We start from the raw sequence: 21,054 nt of genomic DNA, 5'->3' as shown, positions 1-21,054 counted from the left end.
AAACGTTAAAAAAATTCACTGGGAAAGCCATTAGGGCCCGGAGCCTTCACGGAACTTAACTCCCCCAGAGCCGAACCCAACTCGTCGTCCGATAAAAGCCTATCTAGGAGGTCCCGCACCTCATCCGAGACTGTCTTAGGGGGAAGGTCATCTATTGAACTTCATAATGACTGCATCCGCAAGACATTTTTTTGACGCGTACAGGTCCTTATAATACGCCGCAAAGCTTTCCGCAATGCCAGGTAGCCCGCGATTCGCTCTCCCGCAGGATCAAGGACACGCGGCAGAGGCTGGGCGTGCAAGGTGCCCTGGCAGAGGCGGTGGAGCATCTTGCTCGATTTATCCCCCCATTGATAGACCCTACTACGCGTTGCCAACCAGGCCTGACGGGCCTCATCCATCAGTAGGGCTGCATATTGTTGCTGAGCCAACACTAGTTGCCTTCTGGCTGGGCCGCCATCTGCCTCTCTACCCCTAAGTTCCAGTGCCTCCACTTCCGCCACTCAATGCACCAGTTCCCTCTGTCGCTCTCGCCGCGCCGCCACACACCATGAAATATCTACCCCCACAGTGTGGGTTTCAATGCCTCCCAAAGTACCGCTGGAGATTCAACTGACCCCACATTCACCACCCAATAACTATCTATCTCCTTGGTCAGATGGTCCCTGTAGTCCTGACGTTGTAGCTGCCACCCCGACATACGCCATCTAAGCGGCTGCCTCCCCGGGCCAATCTGGAATGTAAGGACAACAGGCGAATGATCAAACAAGCCTCTGGGCTTAATATCAGCCGACATCACTCTGTGTACTAGCCCCCGGGGACAAATATCTAATCCAACCTAGAGAAGGAGTCAAGTGTCGTGGAGAAGTATGTGTATGGCTAAGGCCAGGTAGGTGTCTCCATGTGTCCGCCCAATCCAGCCCGTTACCAGGGAGTGTAATTTGGTGGGGGATCCTCCCACCTAAGCATGGGCGAATTTTGCGAATCTGGCGTTCGCGAATTTTGCGAATTTGCGAACTCGCAATCCGCAAAATCCGCGAATTCTCGCGAATTTGCGGATTTTTTTTTTGTGTTCGCAAGGGTTTCTGCCAGTTTGCGAGGGTTTGGTACTAGTTCGCAATTGCGAACTTACTTGTTGGCTCGCAACGGTCGCGACTATGTTGTTTCTATGTCTGGTTCATCATCACAGCCTCCCAGCACCCTCTGTTTCACCACTGCCACCCTCTGTTTCACCCATGCCACCCTCTGTTACATCAATGCCACCCTCTGGTTTATCATCACTGTAGATTATGGGGGGGGAAAGCAAGCACACCTGCCTTGCTTCAACTGACATGAATTAATTTGGGGTTAGTTTATTAATGTTTCACTGTTTTAAAATTCCAGGTCTGGCACCTGCTTCCTTATCAGTAATTTGCTTTCTGTTGCAGTGCAATTTTTTTTTCCAGGACCTTTGTGGCCTACTTCTAGCTATTCTATGAGCCTGCTGTGAGGGTCAGAGCAGGGTCATACAATTGTTGCAACTAGCAACTGAACTCTGGAGGGGCCCCAGTCAGGAAGCACTACAGGGAATGGTTACTAATGATGAGTTTGAACTCTTGCACCTGCCGAGTGCTTTCAGTTTTGCAAAACTCGTTTTTCTGCAATTTTGCGGGATTCGCGGGGCGCGAACACGCGCGAGATCGGATTTGAAAGCCGCGAATTTGTGCGAGTATGCGATTTGTTTTTTTGCAGCGTGTTAGTTCGCAAGGTTTTGTGCGTTTTCGCGAGCCGCTTGTAGCGCAAGGCGCGAAGTTACCCTCGCGGTCGTTCAAGGGTGCGGCCATCTTGTTTGCATGACGTATTTCCATTTCCGGGCGCGAAGTGTAATCTCGCAAAGTGTGCGGCTCGCCAGTACAATTTCGTGAGTGTTCGCGAGGAACATCTCGCGCGAACTTACCCGCACGGTCGTGAACGGGCACGGCCATCTTGTTTCTCATTCATTGCTATGGTTCTGGGCATGCTTTTTGTATCTCCTCTGAATCTCTGCCATCCTTTGCTTGTTTGAAGTTTTTTTTATCTGTTTTACTTATTATCTATCCCTCTATTTTTCTAGCACTATATTTTTGTGTTTACTGCTACTTTTGGTTAATTTTAAACTACTTTTTTAAACTCTTTTCTTTTCTTCTCTTCCCTATTCTATTTTCTTTATTTTTTTCCACCCAGACCATGGTGAAGGGAGCCGGGAAGCATCCTGAGAAGGGGAAGGGTCCCGCACCCCGTGCCCGGCTCCCGTGCCGGCGTTTGAGGGGGAGCTAGTGATGCCACGGGAGATATTTAGCGCGGAGGAGGTGGCCGCACTAGTGTTCTATGTACAGCGCCACCTCCCAAGGACCATAATGGCAGGCGGCAAGATCGGAGCGGGTACGGGATGCGGGAGCGCCGGAATCAGTGGGAGAAGGTGTGCCGGGCCATGTACCACCACTCTCTGGTCCGGCACACCTACAACCAGGCCACCCACCGCTGGACGGATGTCCTGACCCGTTAACGAGATCTGCTCGACCTGCTTGGCCTCGAGATCCCCGGGCTTGGTGAGCTGTAGTAGCTATTTTTTTACTACTCTGTTTTCTCCTGCTGTGTTATTATATTGCAAATTTTTGTTTTTTACCAAGAGCAATAATGCTGCTCATTACATTGTAGGTAAATTATATTTCAAAATCTTCTGTGCATTTCAGGTGCACTGCTCTCCTTCTCAGTAGTGTTGCTACTTTGCTTATTTGTTTTCGATTTTGTGTTCATTTCATTGGCCTGTGAAAGTGTAGTTTAAAGAGCTGCGTAATGCTACACACTAAGGTTCAGATTTTTAATTACCGGCGCATCCCTGCAAAGTAGCAGGGATGCGCCAGTAATTGTGCGCCACGCCACTATCACCCATGGTGCGCCGTATTTACAATGCGGCGCACCATGGGCCCAAAACGTCACCAAAGCGTTACGCATCTGTGCCGTAAGGGCGGCGCATTGTTGGAGTTGCGTCGCAACGATGGCGCAGCTCCATCAATGCTCTGGGGTGCCCTATCTCCCCAATGCTGCGTCAAGCCGTACGTCTGCTTCAAGCAGGCGCAGGGTTTGAGTCACGCTTCATTGTCGTTACTAATAACGTAGTAGACCACATGAGATTGGTCAATAATATATCCCGTGGAATAGTTGTCTATTTGCTATTTCGCCAAAATATTTTGTTAGTTCTTTTGAAATGTTTGATTTGGTTGACAAATATCATCCATGTTTTCTGTTTTTCTTTCTTTCATGTTGTACATCAGCTTCTCCCAGGGGCAAGAGGAGGACACAGGAGGAGGAGGAGGAGGAGGAGGAGGAGGAGGGTGCTGTTGAGGATGCAGGCCAGGATCGGGCAGGTGAGGGCTCCTTTGCTGGCCCCAGTAAGTTTTAATTTTCATATAGAGTACTTATTTTTTCCCAGCGTTCCTCATTCGATTTTTTCTAAATCGTCTTTGATCTTCTTGTAGACTGGATCTAAATTCTTATCCTGCCTCGACTATGACTCTGTGTAGTATTGCTAGATTATTCTTATTAGTCTGTCTGTGTAGCTAACTAAGATTGCACATTTGGCAATTCCATTGGACTCCCATTCTAGTCAGCAATAGCTCTATGCACTGAGTGCAGTCCTCTGGGATTGTCCATAATGTCTTTTCAAGTCTTCTAAATGTTTATGCTTTGACAATTGCCAACAATAAAAAGGTGAATGACCACCAAGAAAAATAAGATACTACTTTACTTTTGGTTTGGATAGGAGGACAATCCATTCTACTACTGTTGCAGGGACAAATCTGCACAAACAGAACTATGGACACTAAATAATGCATTGCTTAGCTTATCAATTATAATAGGTGCTGTTAGACTTTCCACATACCTCAGTGATAACAGACTTTGTAGTTGAACCCCCAATCTCCTTACTGACTAGATAGTGTGGCCGAGTCAATTAGCTCCCAAAGTCACCGATGATTATTCCCCAATGATGTTAGAGGCACGGACTCATGCTTGCAAAAATTGCAAAACCTTTAGCTCATCCACTCTAGTCTGGAGGACCAAAAACCACAGATTCTATTTAAGTTTAAAAGCTTTATTAAAAGTAAACACATTTATTAAAATCAAGTTTGTCATAAAAGTAAACGTTTAACTGAAAATGGAAAAGTGCTTAGTGCTGACGATTAATTGGACACATTTCTTGTGGTCGAGCCGAGCTCTCACCTGGTTTGAACTTGATCCTGCTCGTGTTCTTAGAAGTCAAGCTTCTGTCTGTTAGGAGAAAAAGTGGTGCGTGTTAAAAATAAAAAGCAAGCATTCAACAGTTGTGCCAAAAAGTGCAGCAAGACAACAGCCTTCCCTGGAAAAAGGGACATTTTATTAAATTGTATACTGTTTTTTTTCACATTTCTTTCTTCCTCCTAGACCAAATATTATATAGTAGTGAGTGGTGTATTCTAACATTATTAAATGTACTTTGTAGGTGGAACATCTGGAGGCGGGGCCAGCGCGGAGGTGGTGGTGGCATTGGACGAGGACAACTCTGGGGAGGAGGCGGTGGAAGTGCCGGACAATTCTGTGGGGGATGAAACGGTGGTGGCGGGCAGAGGTAAGCTATATATTTCTTACTTATTGAGATTGAAGACTGCAGAGTATGCTTTCTGCACGGGTGTATTATAATAAAACCAGGTAGTAGCCTCCTCTAAATTTACTTCAACTTAGCTGTGAAGTTTTTGGAGAGAAGAATCCCAATCAGATCTGAGATGAACTCGATGGATGGGATGAACGAAAAGCGAAAGAAGGGTGTAAGTAAATGTGGAAGGAAGAGAAATGTAATGATGACTGGCAAAGAAGAATGATATGTGTTTGCTTGGTCGCCGAGGTGGCTGGGAAGGAAAGAATATGGTATGGTGCATGGCTGGGTGAATGATGAAGCAAGGATGGGTGGAAGGAGAACAGCCTGGGTGGGTGAAACAGAAACTGTATGTGTGCATATACTTTGAATGGATGGATGCCTGGATCATTCATGGTACTATCTGACTCTTAGATAGCATATGTGTATCTAGAGAGAGTAGACGGTCACTGGATGAACTAAGTGTTACTTTGAAGAGCATGTAACACTGCACCCGCACGTCCGTTCCAGTGTAGGAAAGGCAAGGAAAAGAATAGTAGCAGTAGTTTGTATTGCAACTGCAAGCACAGCATATATCCGGTTATTATGGTGGACACTCCCTACCTCTCTTAATAACTTTAGTTTAGTAGTAGTATGTCATTCATGTGTGGGTGTATCACTGTTCACACAATAATAAGCAAAGCACCTAAAGTCATCCCATATGTCATCAAATACATCCCATGTGAAGTGATGGCTAATCAGATTATTTAGCTTCTTCATTTTCCTTTTCTAATACTCATTTGCACTGTATGGTGAAAGCTAAATTAATTAAGCAGTACCTTTTAACAGAGTATTCTCAGTGCCACCCGTAATAGAAAAGTAAGAGCTTTACCAACTGCATGTACTGGACCGGTACAGTAACGCAAGTCTGTCTCACTCACCATGGTGTGCGTCTGTTTTTCTTGGGTGCAAGTTCACTGCGCTGGAATTATGCCGGCTTGCATAAGATAACGTACCAATTTTCCTAAACAAGAGAGAAGAAGAAAAATAAGACTGGTGTACTGTCATAGTCGACTGTAATGGAAGTCCATAGTGCTCGTAGAATTTGTTCCTTAAACTCCCACTAATGTTAGAGCAAGGATGAAGAAGTCGGAGGTTACATAGATACTCTCCTCAATAGTTATATACTGTGCTTTCAATTTGCTACTTGTACTGTGACAACTTTCTGCTCAATCATTTTGTGTTAATCTTAAGGAGCATTGGTTACAGACTATGTCTTTCTTTCTTCATATAGTTGCTCCTTCCAAATCGAAGAGACCATCGAGGAGGAGGGAGCTGGCTCGAATGGCCCGGCAACGGAGGCTGCATGCCACTGTCGCTGAATATCGGCGGCTGGTGGCCCTGGAGGAGGAGGAGACGCAGTCTGGTACTACAACAACGTCCACTGGGACAGCTGCATCCTCCTCCGTGCGGGCTGCCAGCCAGCGCAGTGCTCCAGCGGTACGGAGCCGGGCTACCAAAGCCAAATGCCACCGCTGAGTGCAAAGACAGCAGCTGCCCCCCACAGGATTTGCAAGGCACGCCGGTGCCGCTTATCCCTCAGACTGTCCTACCTGGAGCAGGAGGTCCTGAACTATAAGAACTTGGTGGAGGGCCTCCGCTTCGAACATGCCACCCTCCACAAGGAGCATGATGCCCTGGCTGCTAAAGTCAACAGCACCCTGCCGTAGTGTTCCTTGCCCCTTTTTTAGAGACTTTTGGGGGGTGGGAATTGGGAGTTGGGTTTTTTGGGGACTTTTGAAGGACAATCGTTGGGGTTAGGGAGGGTCTTTGTTAGAAACGGGACCCTGGCCGGCCAAGACTCGCGTCGAGGTCAGTCAGGGATCACCATTTCTAAAGTCAGGGCAGGGGAGTCACACACCAAGGCAACCCCCACTCGCCCTCTAGGTAGCGTGGCGCGAGCAGTCTAGGCTAAACTTGGAGGCGGTATGAGTTAAGTATTTGCGCACGCACCCCAGCAACAACACCCAAGGCCCACCACAAAGAAAGACTCCACACAAGGATATATATCAAAAATAGCCTTTGTATTTATAATAAACAAAACACATTAGATAACACACGCAAACTGTACAATGTGCCAGAGGCACGGGCAGAATTTACAAGGGGAATTATGTACAGGACAGGGCCACATGGACCACTGTCAGGGGTAGGCACTTGTTAGAAAATAATACTGGTAGATATACACTTATGTCGTAAACATAGAATGAGTAGCACCAAAATTACAAATGCAACACACATCCAGTAATCACTGGAACAATAAGGACCTCCTACGCAACCCTAACACACTGTAGGTAGATCACGCAGGTAACTAGGACCTAAGGAAGGAATACCAACACCTAAGCAATTCACTCTTAGCAAGGGGAAGGAAACCTAAACATAAAATGAACCATCAACAATCTACTATGCAGGTCACATTGAGCATAATGGATAAACATAAACAATCCTCTCTGCAGGTCACATTTAGCAAAAGGAGATAACCATAAGAATACCTAATCAGGTCACTTTTAGAAAAGGTACAGGTTAGAACACATGCGCAAGAATTACATAGCAAGAAATAATGCGCGGGGTGCACAAAGCACAACACTCAAAAAGGTCCCTCAGGCCAACTGGCCTCGAAAGGGGCGGAATGCCCTGAGTCTCAATGTCAGGGAAGCTGCGCAGGCAGCACAGCACACAAACCTAAACGTGGCAACTGTCCACTAAGTGCTGGACAGTTGTTAAACACAGATGCACAACGTTGGAGCCAGGAGGGCTCAAGAACAAGGTGGGGAGACACAGTGTGGGAGCCTTGGGGCTACAACCAACTGACTGCCTGTGTCCCCCTAGAGCCTCTCAGGGCTCGCTGAAGAAATGTGCAATGTAGAGCTCAGCGCTCTAAATCAATAAAATGCCCCCTCGAGCCTCGGGGCTCGTAACTACAGGTAGGGCAAGGAGCCTCGCCGGGCTCGGCAACAACTGTGGCCTCTGGAGCCTCTCGGGGCTTACAAAGGACCAATGGGGGCGTTGGAGTCCCTCATGGGGGACTCAAGAACGGAATGGCCCCTCAGAGCCTCGTGGCCCTTGCAGCACAGATGGGGGGGCGTTGGAGTCCCTCACGGGGGACTCTACCTCCACGAAAAATGCCCCCTGAAGCCCTCAGGCTTCCTAAAGCAATGCGCGCAAGATCGCTCTACGGGGGAGGGGCGGACACCGACAACGTGTCCCGCGGCCCCTCTCCCTCCTCGGCACTCACCGGCAGTCTCAGGGCGGGCGGGGCTCTTCTCGTCCCGGGGCTCCTCTCTCCACTCGGGGAGCCTCGGGGACACGACCGGCTGCCTCCCTCGTCTCCCGCCTGGCCTTGTCTCCTCCACACGCCGCCTGACTTCCGCCGGGGCCGCCAATGGCAGCGCGGCCCTGGGGGTCAGGAGGCGGGACTTCCGGGTCGCTGCAGGCAGCGCGGCGGCCCGGCAAGCTTCCAGTGCGCCCGGGCTGCGGCGGTGATGTCCTGGGCAATGCCGGGTGGCACCGGCTCGAAAATAAATACAGACCACGGGGCAAGGCCGGGTGGCACCGGCCTCGAATTAAAATAAAGCGAGGTGGCACTCGCTAGGCCCAAAAATCGGCAAAGTCGACTCCAATGCCGGGTGGGCACCGGCCATGCAATAAAAGCGCTCTCAAGCGCCAAGAGAAGGGCGCCCAGCGCTACCGGGAAAATAAAGCGCGCCCAGCGCTATAAATCAGAATAAGAGCGCTCCCATGCACTCTAAGTAAAAAGCAAAAGCTCCAGCAGGGACTGGAGGCAGGCAGAGGGGCAAGGCAGGGCCAGAGCCAGCACACTGGGTCTCCAGGCAGGGAGACAGCCCAAGTGGCGGTCCTCTTGGCCCCAGCAGCAGCAGCAGCCCCCTCTGGCAAGATCCTAGGCAGAACCAAGAACAGGACAAATTGTATGGGGACACAGCCCCTTCTTATACAGACAAACCCTTTGTCTCAGGGTGCAGGGTGGGGGAAAACCAGTCGCAGCTGGTTCTGAAGTACTCTGTTTACCCCAACCACCCTCTCTATTCACTGGCAGGGCTAGGGCCATCAGTCGCACTACAGGGGGTGGAGCCAGCATTGTCTGGGGAAAGTCCAGGCCCAACAGGGACCAGGTGCACTCCTCCCAAGCCATCAAGCATGCTGATCTCACACTCACCACCGGGCAGACCCATCCAGCCTTCCTGGAGCCAAGCTCACCAGCCAGCTCCAGCCAATCACACTGCAGACATATTTTCCATTAATATGCCAAGTCCTAGAAATGGCATTTCTACACATGCCACACTCACGCAACATTTTTCACTGCGAAGCATTCATTCCCACGAACACGCACATACCAAACTCGAGCATGCACTCCCCACACATCAGGAATTACTAGGGACACAGACATTCCCCATGCATCCCTGTGGGAGAGCAGGCCAGCTTAACTACATGCACGCACTTTACTCTGGGACACAGAGAAAAAGTGCGCACAGACCAGAAAATCATCCACGCATATCACAAATTAAAAGCAAAAAGATTAGGGGTGAACCTGCCTTAAGGGCCAAGTCCAACACAACCCCCTACCAGCCAAAACGCAGGGCAGACCAATCACCACCGTGATGGACTTACCTGCTTGGGGCGATAAAACACGGACGCGGGCCCGCAACTGCAGGGACACCCTCCTGTTTTACGCCACTGTGAACCCCTGGGGTTCTTTCTAAAGCTACTGTAGGGACACACTGGATTACCCCACTGGTACTCTCCAGCTGCCCTCGGCGAGGACCAGGCCCTAGGCCACCCAGGTGCCACTGGATCCTGCCAACTCACCAAGTGGGGGGTAGTAACCCCTGGCACATAACAGCCATGCTCCACTCTTCCTGTCTGCAAGACAGGGCTAGACTGCCACTGGTTCTCCGGCCTAGGGTCTACAACCTTAGGTGGACCAGGAGTCTCAGGGAAGGCTCTCCTCCCCTTACCTCTTCTCCTAGGGTTCCTCCTCCTCCTGCGAGGGGTACCCTCTAAGCACCACTCTCCCAACCTAGGGTTTAACCCCTCAGGGTGTACCGGGGTCAGAGGTGGGCTTTCCCACCCTCTGCACCCCCTTCCAGAGTCCTGCTCCCTCCCAACCGGGGCGGTACCTCTGGAGAAAGAACTGGTTAGGACACTGCTTACAGTACTCCCACCCTTCAGGTCAGGCAAACCCTGAACCTGGACCTCCAACCTCCGGTCTAGAACCTTTGGTGGAATCACTGCCTGGCACTCCAGGACTTCTGAGGACTCACAGGTCACTCCCAAATCACTCATCTCACTGGACTTCTGTACTCTCCCCACTGGAGCAGTACTGCCAGACTCCACAACTACAGAAGCTCCGCTCACAGATGCTCCAGGTCCTCCACACACTAGGAGATCTCCCTCAAGTGGACTAACAGGAAAGCATAGGTCCCCACCCTGGTGTTCCCTAAAGAAACCATCCAGGCTCTGAGGCAGGGCTTCGGGCATCTGGGGACTCTCGGTCTCACATTCACTTCCGCTCCACTGAGACAGACAGCAAGCCCCTACACCCTCCTCACTATACTGAGACCTAGCTGGGCTACTCTCACCCTCCTCCACCACGCTGGGTTGGAGAAAACCTGACCCACTATTATTGGAATCACTCACTAGCGGCGCTAAGGAACCTCTTGCACCTTCCCATCAGTCGGCTTCCGCTGCAAGCTCACATGCACTAAATGATCCAAACTTCAACAGGTGCTGGCGCAACTCTGGCACACAATAACTGAGCAGGTGCTCTGTGACAACCATGCAAAACAATCCGCCAGACTTGTCGTTCACGTGGGCCTTTTCCCAATCAAACAGTGCTCCACAACACTCATCTTCAAAGTCTTCCCAAGACTGATGAGGCAGTTTCCTAAGTCTCCTGAACTTCAACCCAAACTCTTCTGCGGGGGAAACAGGCAACATACTCGGGGAACTGGGAGTGGGACTGTCAACACCAATATTTAAAAAGCTGCCACCACTGGACTCCACCCTCCCTGGGGAATCCAGACAATTACACATGCACTCAGGGGGTAACCTACTCTCTTGGGCTAACTTCTCCCTGAACAAGGCCCTCTCAGCCTCTAGCTTGGCAAGCTCCCACCTGAGCTGTTCCATCGCTAGCTGATGTTCCCTCTCTTCCTTCCTATCCAACCACTCCTCTGGGGACAGGGAAAGGGATGGGGCGCTGGTACTGACACTGGACCCAGCAAGGGACTCCCTATCTATGGGGTCCTCACTCTCTGCTGACATCCATCCACTGTCATCACCATCCAACTCGCATTCATCATCAGAATCTTCAGGGCTCCGCACAGACTCACCACCCTCATGGCGTGCGGCCCGGGCCCTCTCTCTCTCTCTGTGCTCGAGATCCCACTGATCCTTTTGCCACTGGATCAGGCTGTCCCTAAGCTGGGACTGAGTAACCAACTCACTCACCTCTATGCCTCCCTTTTCGCAGAATCTGACCAGCTCTAACCTACTGTACCTAAACAGACTACAGAGATCAAAAACTGGCTCCATTTTGGCGGACGTTCTCGGGAAAAGTTTGACACAGGGAACCTGGGGGTCTGAGCTAAACAGGAGAATACAATCACACAATTCAGCAAGATTCCTATCAGAGAGCTTGCACTCCACTGTCCAGCGTAACACACACTCATGCACACACAACCCTCCCCTCGGACTGGTAAGGCAGTTTCTACCACCCCTGATTCTCTCAACCTGACCACTAGCGACACAGGTACCAAACTCTGGGAGCAAGGCGGGGAACAAATGTACTGAACACAATTATCAAATGACAATCTTCAGGAGAAGCAAAACTGAACTTCCCTAAAAAACAATAATCCCCAAAAATGCGGTTATCTAAAAATGTAGAGCTTTGAAGTGTGGCCTGTCGCCACTGTGGTACAGCGCAAACACAAATCCTTATCCTCACCGCTTGCCGCCAATGTTAGAAACGGGACCCTGGCCGGCCAAGACTCGCGTCGAGGTCAGTCAGGGATCACCATTTCTAAAGTCACGGCAGGAGAGTCACACACCAAGGCAACCCCCACTCGCCCTCTAGGTAGCGTGGCGCGAGCAGTCTAGGCTAAACTTGGAGGCGGTATGAGTTAAGTATTTGCGCACGCACCCCAGCAACAACACCCAAGGCCCACCACAAAGAAAGACTCCACACAAGGATATATATCAAAAATAGCCTTTGTATTTATAATAAACAAAACACATTAGATAACACACGCAAACTGTACAATGTGCCAGAGGCACGGGCAGAATTTACAAGGGGAATTATGTACAGGACAGGGCCACATGGACCACTGTCAGGGGTAGGCACTTGTTAGAAAATAATACTGGTAGATATACACTTATGTCGTAAACATAGAATGAGTAGCACCAAAATTACAAATGCAACACACATCCAGTAATCACTGGAACAATAAGGACCTCCTACGCAACCCTAACACACTGTAGGTAGATCACGCAGGTAACTAGGACCTAAGGAAGGAATACCAACACCTAAGCAATTCACTCTTAGCAAGGGGAAGGAAACCTAAACATAAAATGAACCATCAACAATCTACTATGCAGGTCACATTGAGCATAATGGATAAACATAAACAATCCTCTCTGCAGGTCACATTTAGCAAAAGGAGATAACCATAAGAATACCTAATCAGGTCACTTTTAGAAAAGGTACAGGTTAGAACACATGCGCAAGAATTACATAGCAAGAAATAATGCGCGGGGTGCACAAAGCACAACACTCAAAAAGGTCCCTCAGGCCAACTGGCCTCGAAAGGGGCGGAATGCCCTGAGTCTCAATGTCAGGGAAGCTGCGCAGGCAGCACAGCACACAAACCTAAACATGGCAACTGTCCACTAAGTGCTGGACAGTTGTTAAACACAGATGCACAACGTTGGAGCCAGGAGGGCTCAAGAACAAGGTGGGGAGACACAGTGTGGGAGCCTCGGGGCTACAACCAACTGACTGCCTGTGTCCCCCTAGAGCCTCTCAGGGCTCGCTGAAGAAATGTGCAATGTAGAGCTCAGCGCTCTAAATCAATAAAATGCCCCCTCGAGCCTCGGGGCTCGTAACTACAGGTAGGGCAAGGCAACAACTGTGGCCTCTGGAGCCTCTCGGGGCTTACAAAGGACCAATGGGGGCGTTGGAGTCCCTCACGGGGGACTCAAGAACGGAATGGCCCCTCAGAGCCTCGTGGCCCTTGCAGCACAGATGGGGGGGCGTTGGAGTCCCTCACGGGGGACTCTACCTCCACGGAAAATGCCCCCTGAAGCCCTCAGGCTTCCTAAAGCAATGCGCGCAAGATCGCGCTATGGGGGAGGGGCGGACACCGACAACGTGTCCCGCGGCCCCTCTCCCTCCTCGGCATTTACCGGCAGTCTCAGGGCGGGCGGGGCTCTTCTCGTCCCGGGGCTCCTCTCTCCACTCGGGGAGCCTCGGGGACACGACCGGCTGCCTCCCTCGTCTCCCGCCTGGCCTTGTCTCCTCCACACGCCGCCTGACTTCCGCCGGGGCCGCCAATGGCAGCGCGGCCCTGGGGGTCAGGAGGCGGGACTTCCGGGTCGCTGCAGGCAGCGCGGCGGCCCGGCAAGCTTCCAGTGCGCCCGGGCTGCGGCGGTGATGTCCTGGGCAATGCCGGGTGGCACCGGCTCGAAAATAAATACAGACCACGGGGCAAGGCCGGGTGGCACCGGCCTCGAATTAAAATAAAGCGAGGTGGCACTCGCTAGGCCCAAAAATCGGCAAAGTCGACTCCAATGCCGGGTGGGCACCGGCCATGCAATAAAAGCGCTCTCAAGCGCCAAGAGAAGGGCGCCCAGCGCTACCGGGAAAATAAAGCGCGCCCAGCGCTATAAATCAGAATAAGAGCGCTCCCATGCACTCTAAGTAAAAAGCAAAAGCTCCAGCAGGGACTGGAGGCAGGCAGAGGGGCAAGGCAGGGCCAGAGCCAGCACACTGGGTCTCCAGGCAGGGAGACAGCCCAAGTGGCGGTCCTCTTGGCCCCAGCAGCAGCAGCAGCCCCCTCTGGCAAGATCCTAGGCAGAACCAAGAACAGGACAAATTGTATGGGGACACAGCCCCTTCTTATACAGACAAACCCTTTGTCTCAGGGTGCAGGGTGGGGGAAAACCAGTCGCAGCTGGTTCTGAAGTACTCTGTTTACCCCAACCACCCTCTCTATTCACTGGCAGGGCTAGGGCCATCAGTCGCACTACAGGGGGTGGAGCCAGCATTGTCTGGGGAAAGTCCAGGCCCAACAGGGACCAGGTGCACTCCTCCCAAGCCATCAAGCATGCTGATCTCACACTCACCACCGGGCAGACCCATCCAGCCTTCCTGGAGCCAAGCTCACCAGCCAGCTCCAGCCAATCACACTGCAGACATATTTTCCATTAATATGCCAAGTCCTAGAAATGGCATTTCTACACATGCCACACTCACGCAACATATATCACTGCGAAGCATTCATTCCCACGAACACGCACATACCAAACTCGAGCATGCACTCCCCACACATCAGGAATTACTAGGGACACAGACATTCCCCATGCATCCCTATGGGAGAGCAGGCCAGCTTAACTACATGCACGCACTTTACTCTGGGACACAGAGAAAAAGTGCGCACAGACCAGAAAATCATCCACGCATATCACAAATTAAAAGCAAAAAGATTAGGGGTGAACCTGCCTTAAGGGCCAAGTCCAACAGTCTTGTGGGAGAATTTTTTGTTGGGGCTATAAAAATATGCTTTTTGAAACTTAATCTGACCATACCTGTTTTTTACTGCTTTTGAGTCTAGTGGGTGGGGGTTTAACAGTAAGTTTGTTTACCTGAATAGTCCTAGGACTTTAGTAGTACTACCGTCAATCTCTCGTCTCTCCTAATACTCCATTATACTACCTCCAACCAAACGCTTATCTTACCTGTAATTTCTGTTTGAAAGTAGGGCTAGGCTCAGGGCTGGCTCCACGGGAAATGTCGATTAAGGTTGCAATCCAGGGCGGCTGAAATTTCCTCCTCATTGCGGTGGTACTAGTGGTGTGACACAGTGGCAGTTGCAAGGCTATGGAAAAAAAGAAAATGAAACCTGGTTTGTCCTTACTGTAGCATTACAACGGTACAATAGAGAATATAGCAGGTGACAGTACACTAGACTACAACAGTGCCACAATGTAGCCTAACAAATGGTAAAGTATTGATAGTATAACTTGTACTTGTGTAGGATTTCTTTGACATTGGCTACTACTACAAGAAATATTACTGAAGCTGAGTAAGTCTAGAATATATCCTCGGATTCCTTCACCAGCCTGTTGCTATGACCTTATCCTCCCCAGCAAGTGTGTGGACTTATTGATGTCATTTAGTCACACATTAAGCAAAACCACACTTCCCGGGGGAAGAGGGTTAGGGTTTGTAAAATGGATGGGAATGGGGGTTTCTTTTTGGGTAGGTTTTGTTGAGAGAAAATAAAAAAGCACAGCATGGACAAACAATAATTGAACATAAAGAAATGTTTGGGTACAAAGCTAACCATAAATCTTTTACGTGACATAAAGGAAGTGCATGCACTACTGAATGCATTGTTACAGAAAAGTAAGTAGTAATTTCGACAACCGTGAATGACAGAATGCGACAGTACAGGGCTACATTAAATTAGGTTTAAAAAATAGCCGAAGTAAAACCTATAGAATGGCTGTAGGGATCAATTTAGAAGCAGAGAGAGATCCAAGAAATGCAGTCACACACACTCATTGAATAAAAGAATGGATACTGTATCTGTATTGTTGTAGTTGTCCTGCTGAATTTGGTAAGTAAGTTGCATGCAGCAAACAATTCCTTTTATTAGCGGCTCTCCTCCATTCCAGCTGACGCTTCGTCCATCAATGTTGGTGACCAGAAGACACCCTGTCCACTGCCTGCCTGGCGGATGCTGAATTGCGGCTCACTAATGTGAAGCCTGACTCCATCCTTTTTTCCCCATTGCACTGACTGAAACCCGGCCTGTAATTATTGAACGAAAAACAGCACTGATAAATAAATATAAGGCATGTACGCTGTGTAGTGAAAAAAGTCGCACTTTGATTTTTCTAATAGACAGTACAACATTTTTGAAAGTGCGTACTCTGTCTGAGTCACCTTTTCAAGGATAAATAAGTATGGGCAAATTAATTTAGCAGATCTTTCCCCTCAAGCTAGGTGTACTGTAAACTGTGTTTTAGAACAAAATTAGACCTTCCCAGCAGTGCTTTCACCCAGACCCTTACTAAAGCCAGTTGCAAAAATGTAGAAGACCCCCAATCAGATCTCAAAAAACGAGGCCTAGCAGAAAACTGGTGACAAAACGTACTTCGAAAGTAAAAGTAGGCCCAAATACCCTCTTACCCACTGTGAATTGTATTCAAACCACTTGCAAGCAAGCAAAAGTATCCATAGCCAACATCGCTGGAAGACTCGAAAACCCCCCCACCCAAACACATGCAATAGAAATACTGCTAACCCTAACGAGCCCTGAGTTAAGAATAGTGGCAAAGGCTTTTTTTAACTATGCCAAATCCCCCCTTTCCCACCATGGATTTTCTTCAAATGACTTGCAACCACAATTAAACATTCTCACGAGTGCTCTAAGACCCCAGAACTCAGTTGCAAAAATCTAGAACACCCCAAAACACATGCAATCCTGCTGCTAGGGCTAACCCTAACGAACCCTAAGTTACAAAAAGTGCCAAAAGGCTTTTCCTTATGGATTTTGTCCCAACCACTTCTATCCGGTATTAGACCTTCCCAGGAATGCCCCAAGACCCGCAAACCCACCCGCCAAAAAGCACAACACCCCCAAACGGCCCAAAAGCAAAATCTTATACTTACAATATTTCTCGGCCTTCGGTCCAAATTCGCTGAGCAGCTAGGCCATAACTCCAGTTTTCCACCACGGATTTTCTGAAAAGCAAATGCAATCAAGATTAGAGTGTCCCAGCAGTGCTACCAGACCCCAAAACTCACCCACGAACAGCCAGAACCCCCCAAAGAGCTCCTCAAAGGCAAGCAAGTCAGCAAAAACACAAAAAAATGTCCGCCTCCGATTTGGTCCAAACCACTTTTATCCGGTATTGGAGCTTCCCAGCAATGGCCCCAGAGCCGTCAACCCAGGAGAAAACGAGTAGAAGACCCCCAAACAGCCAAAAAGCAAAAGTACAAAAATGGGGACTTAGTCATTTTTTTGCCAATTTCCCAAAGCACTCTGCAGCTAGGCCCTAACTCCCCTCTGCCACCATGGATTTGCTTCAAACCTCTTGCAAACTAAAGTATCTGTAGCCAGCAGTGCTCCCAGACCCCGAAACCCACCCACAAACACCAGGAAGCCGCCCAAACAGGCCCCCGAAAACACTACATTGAGCAAAATGTCAGAAATAGCAACAAAAAAAATCAGCATGGATTTTGTCCCAACCACTTCTATCAGGTATTAGACATTCCCAGGAATGCCCCAAGACCCGCCAACCCACCCGCCAAAAAGCACAACACCCCCAAACGGCCCAAAAGCTAAATCTCATACTTACAATATTTCTCGGCCTTCGGTCCAAACGCGCTCTGCAGCTAGGCCATAACTCCAGTTTTTCACCACAGATTTCCTGAAAAGCAAATGCAATCAAGATTAGAGTGTCCCAGCAGTGCTCCCAGACCCCAAAACTCACCCACAAACAGCTGGAACCCCCCCAAAGAGCTCCTCAAAGGCAAGCAAGTCAGCAAAAACACAAATAAATTTCCGCCTCCGATTTGGTCCAAACCACTTTTATCCGGTATTGGAGCTTCCCAGCAATGGCCCCAGAGCCGTCAACTCACCCGCAAAGAAGTAGAACACCCCCACAAGTGCTGAGTCTTTCTTCATTGGGCTAAATCCAACCCTCTGCTTTGATGGAAATAGGAGTCTGGAGGAGGAGGATAGAGAAGCATGTTCTTCTGAACTTGTGAACCTGAGGAATGCAGACTGCGGCACCTTCAAATCAATAAGCAAACAAGTGAAGACAGTTCTGCCAAAGGGCTTGTTTTTGTGATTAGGTGATTAAAGTTTGAATTATATTAACCCTGCACAACAAAGAAAGACAGACACACAGGAATAAAAGTGAATAAGGACGAAAAAGAAAGTTATTCATTCATTGTCTCATTTTCAGGGCTCGGTGTCAAGGTCCAGGAATAAAAATAAGGCTTCGTCATCATACTCTGCGAATTCAGGCAGGGTGAGCTCAGTGTCACCTGACTGAGTAGAAATTCCCTCATCTACATTGCTGTCCACCTCGTCTTCATCCGGCGTTCTTTCTCGTACTCTGTAATCTGGTGGTATGAGGTGCTGATTCATCTTGATCATTGTTAACCTCTCCACCAGCAGCACTGAAAACACGTTCAGAAGACACGCTTGCGAGTGGGCAAGACAAGTAGTTTAAAGCCAGGTTGGAGAGCTGTGGCCACAATTCTTTTTTCCCATGCCAATACGCCAATGGGTCAGCATTAACATAGACCTCTGTTGAGTCATTCAGATAGTCCTTCACCATCGACTCAAGGTCCTCCTCCAAGGTTCCTCCACTTTGTTTAGCTGTTGCTGTGACCTTTTGAGAACCAAACCCAAGCCGAGCTAGCCAATCCTCTTCAGCCTCCAATGTTTCTGTTGTGTCTGGTGCAGATGATCCGGTTGCCGGTGTCTTTAACGGCTGAGAGGTCACTTGTGCCACAGCCACAGGTGCAGAAGTGGATTGTTTTGACTGGGGATGGCCTGCTGATGCTGATGTACTGCCTTTTCCTTCAATTTTCTGCTGTTCTCTTTCAAACCTCTTGGCTGACAAGGCTAGCCAACGTTTGTACTTTGTAACATCTTCATCAGCAAAAGGAAAGAATGCTCGGCCTGCCAGTGCCTTTTTGTAGCGTGGATCCAGAATAGTAGCACACATATAATGCTGGTTTGAGTGGACCATTTTAAGATGTTCATCACCTTGTAGGCGCTCTAATAATTTCTACGCCAAAACAAAAGGGTCTTGGTTTTTTTCATCTTTTTGAAACACAGAACACACCTCCTTCAGTTGGTGCTCCAGCATGTACAACAATGGGAAAGCTTTTCCCAAATTACAGTCCTCCCTGCTGACTGCACGCGTGAAGACCTCAAAAGGACGAAGCATGCGTGTCAGGCTTTTAACTATGTCCCATTGCGCCGCACCCATCCTCAGGTCCTTCTGAGCTGTACCCTGTTTTAAGAAATAGTGATTGAGTACTGTATACTGCTCATACAGACGCTCAAGCATGTAGAAGGTTGAGTTCCAACGTGTTGCCACCTCTTGGATGAGTGCTTTTACTGGCATTCGATGTTCATGTAGCAGGCTCCTCAGATGCTTCCGGGCCTTAAAAGAATGGTTGAAATGGTTGCACATTTTTCGGCAGGTCTCCACTACCTCGTACGCTGGACTGTCTTTATCACTCAAGAATTTTTTGACAACCAGGTTTATACAGTGCGCCAAACACGGCACTCTGAAATACTGACCCAGCTCCATGGCCTTAACTACATTGGCGCCATTATCCATGGAAACATAACCAATCTGGCGTTTTTTGGGGGACAGCCAGTCAAGGACCTTTGTGTTAAACTCATCCAAAATGTTTTGTGCTGTGTGACGTTTCTCCAAACCAAACATGGCTAGTGTTGCATGTTTCCGAGCAGCTTTAAAAACTTGGTCCGGGTCAACACCTGCGTTTAGCTTTGCTTTAACCCCTGAAAAAGAGACCCAGTGTGCAGTGATGCACATGTAATCAGCGCCTGCGCCACTGGTCCACATGTCTGTTGTCAGATGTATAGTGTGAACAGCACTCTTCTGCAAAGCTGCCCCAATCACCTCCAGCACATCTTCATGTAGTGCTGGAACCGCAACTCTGGCAAAATAGAACCGGCTGGGAACCTTCCATTTAGGGCAGAGCGCTGCCACTAATTCTAGAAAACCAACCCCTTCTACAAAAGAAAAAGGGAGAAGGTCCAGAGCTAGCATTTTAGCCTGCTTAGTGTTATACAGACGCGTCAGTGGGTGGTTGCGTTCATATTGCGCTTCTGTAAACAACATCTTTTTAATGTTGCCCTGGACCAAGCATTTACGGGATGATGATGATGATATCTTCGACCCAGTTACACTCGCTGATGAACTTTTTCGCATTGGTGTCTCACTCTCTCCCACACTCTTAGTGTGGCTCACAGGGGGTGTGCTGCTGACAGGGGTACTGGGTGTAAGTGAAGTGTTTGACACTTCTTCCTCCTCGTCATCATCAGATGAAACATCAACGTTTTGACTTGCAATTCGGGCTTCCTTGATCTCCTTTAGGTGCGCAAACCATTGGACAGCGTGCTGTCTCTCAAGATGACCTCTCTGGCCTCCGGTACCATAGTTGGTACCAAACTTACCACGACTAACTGCAACCTTACAAATGCTACAAATGGCGAAGTTTTCCCTTTTTGGGCAAACACTAAAGAAGTCCCAAACTGCGGACTTCAAATGTCTTTGGGGGCCGGAGGAGGCGGCGATACTGGTGGTGGTGGTCCTGCTGCTAATGCCAGATGAAGTGGAGGATGTGGATTGCCGAACTTTAGTACGTTGTGCACTTTCACCACCACTAATTGAGGTCGAGGTGGATGGAGGTCCCTTCTGGCGAGGAAGAAATATGGAAGCGGTACGTGTTGGTGTACTCGTTAACTCCAATGATTGTTGTATTTCCATTGCCTCCTCGTCGACATCATCATCACGCTCAGCAGCTTCTCGAGCTAGGGTCAAAATGTCTCTTTGCTGCATGCCCGCTGGGGCTGCAGTGACCTTTATGATGACTGGCTCGTCGTCGTGAGAGGCTTTATCAGCAGCAGTATCCGCCACTTCTTGTTGAGCCTCATCACACTCCATAACTATGAGTTTTTCGACGACCTTCCTTTTACGCTTAAGTACCTTTGTCAGATCATGGTGTGCCTCACTCTCAGACGGCCGTGGTGGTTCCCAATTTTCATCCCGATCATCAGAAGGAGGTGGGCTTGAAGAAGATGTAGACACCCCCCTTGATCTTTTCCTTGCTAGGGATGTGGAAGACAATGAATGATCATCAGGAGGACAGGCTTCCTCCAATGATACCTTGGCTTGATTGTCGATTTTCTGATGTGCCTCTGCTTCGGGAGGAACAACTATTGTGGGAACTTGTGACCCTCCATGCACCTCTGCTTGCACATCTCCTTGCGCTGCCTCTCCTTCCACATGTACTTGGGCTTGTACTTGCACATGTGGTTGTTGTTGCGGCTGTGGTTGTTCAACACTTGTCA

The sequence above is a fragment of the Lissotriton vulgaris genome, chromosome 2_1, assembly GCF_964263255.1.
Source record: "Lissotriton vulgaris chromosome 2_1, aLisVul1.2, whole genome shotgun sequence".
Taxonomy (NCBI): Eukaryota; Metazoa; Chordata; class Amphibia; order Caudata; family Salamandridae; genus Lissotriton; species Lissotriton vulgaris.
This window is presented reverse-complemented; position numbering follows the sequence as displayed.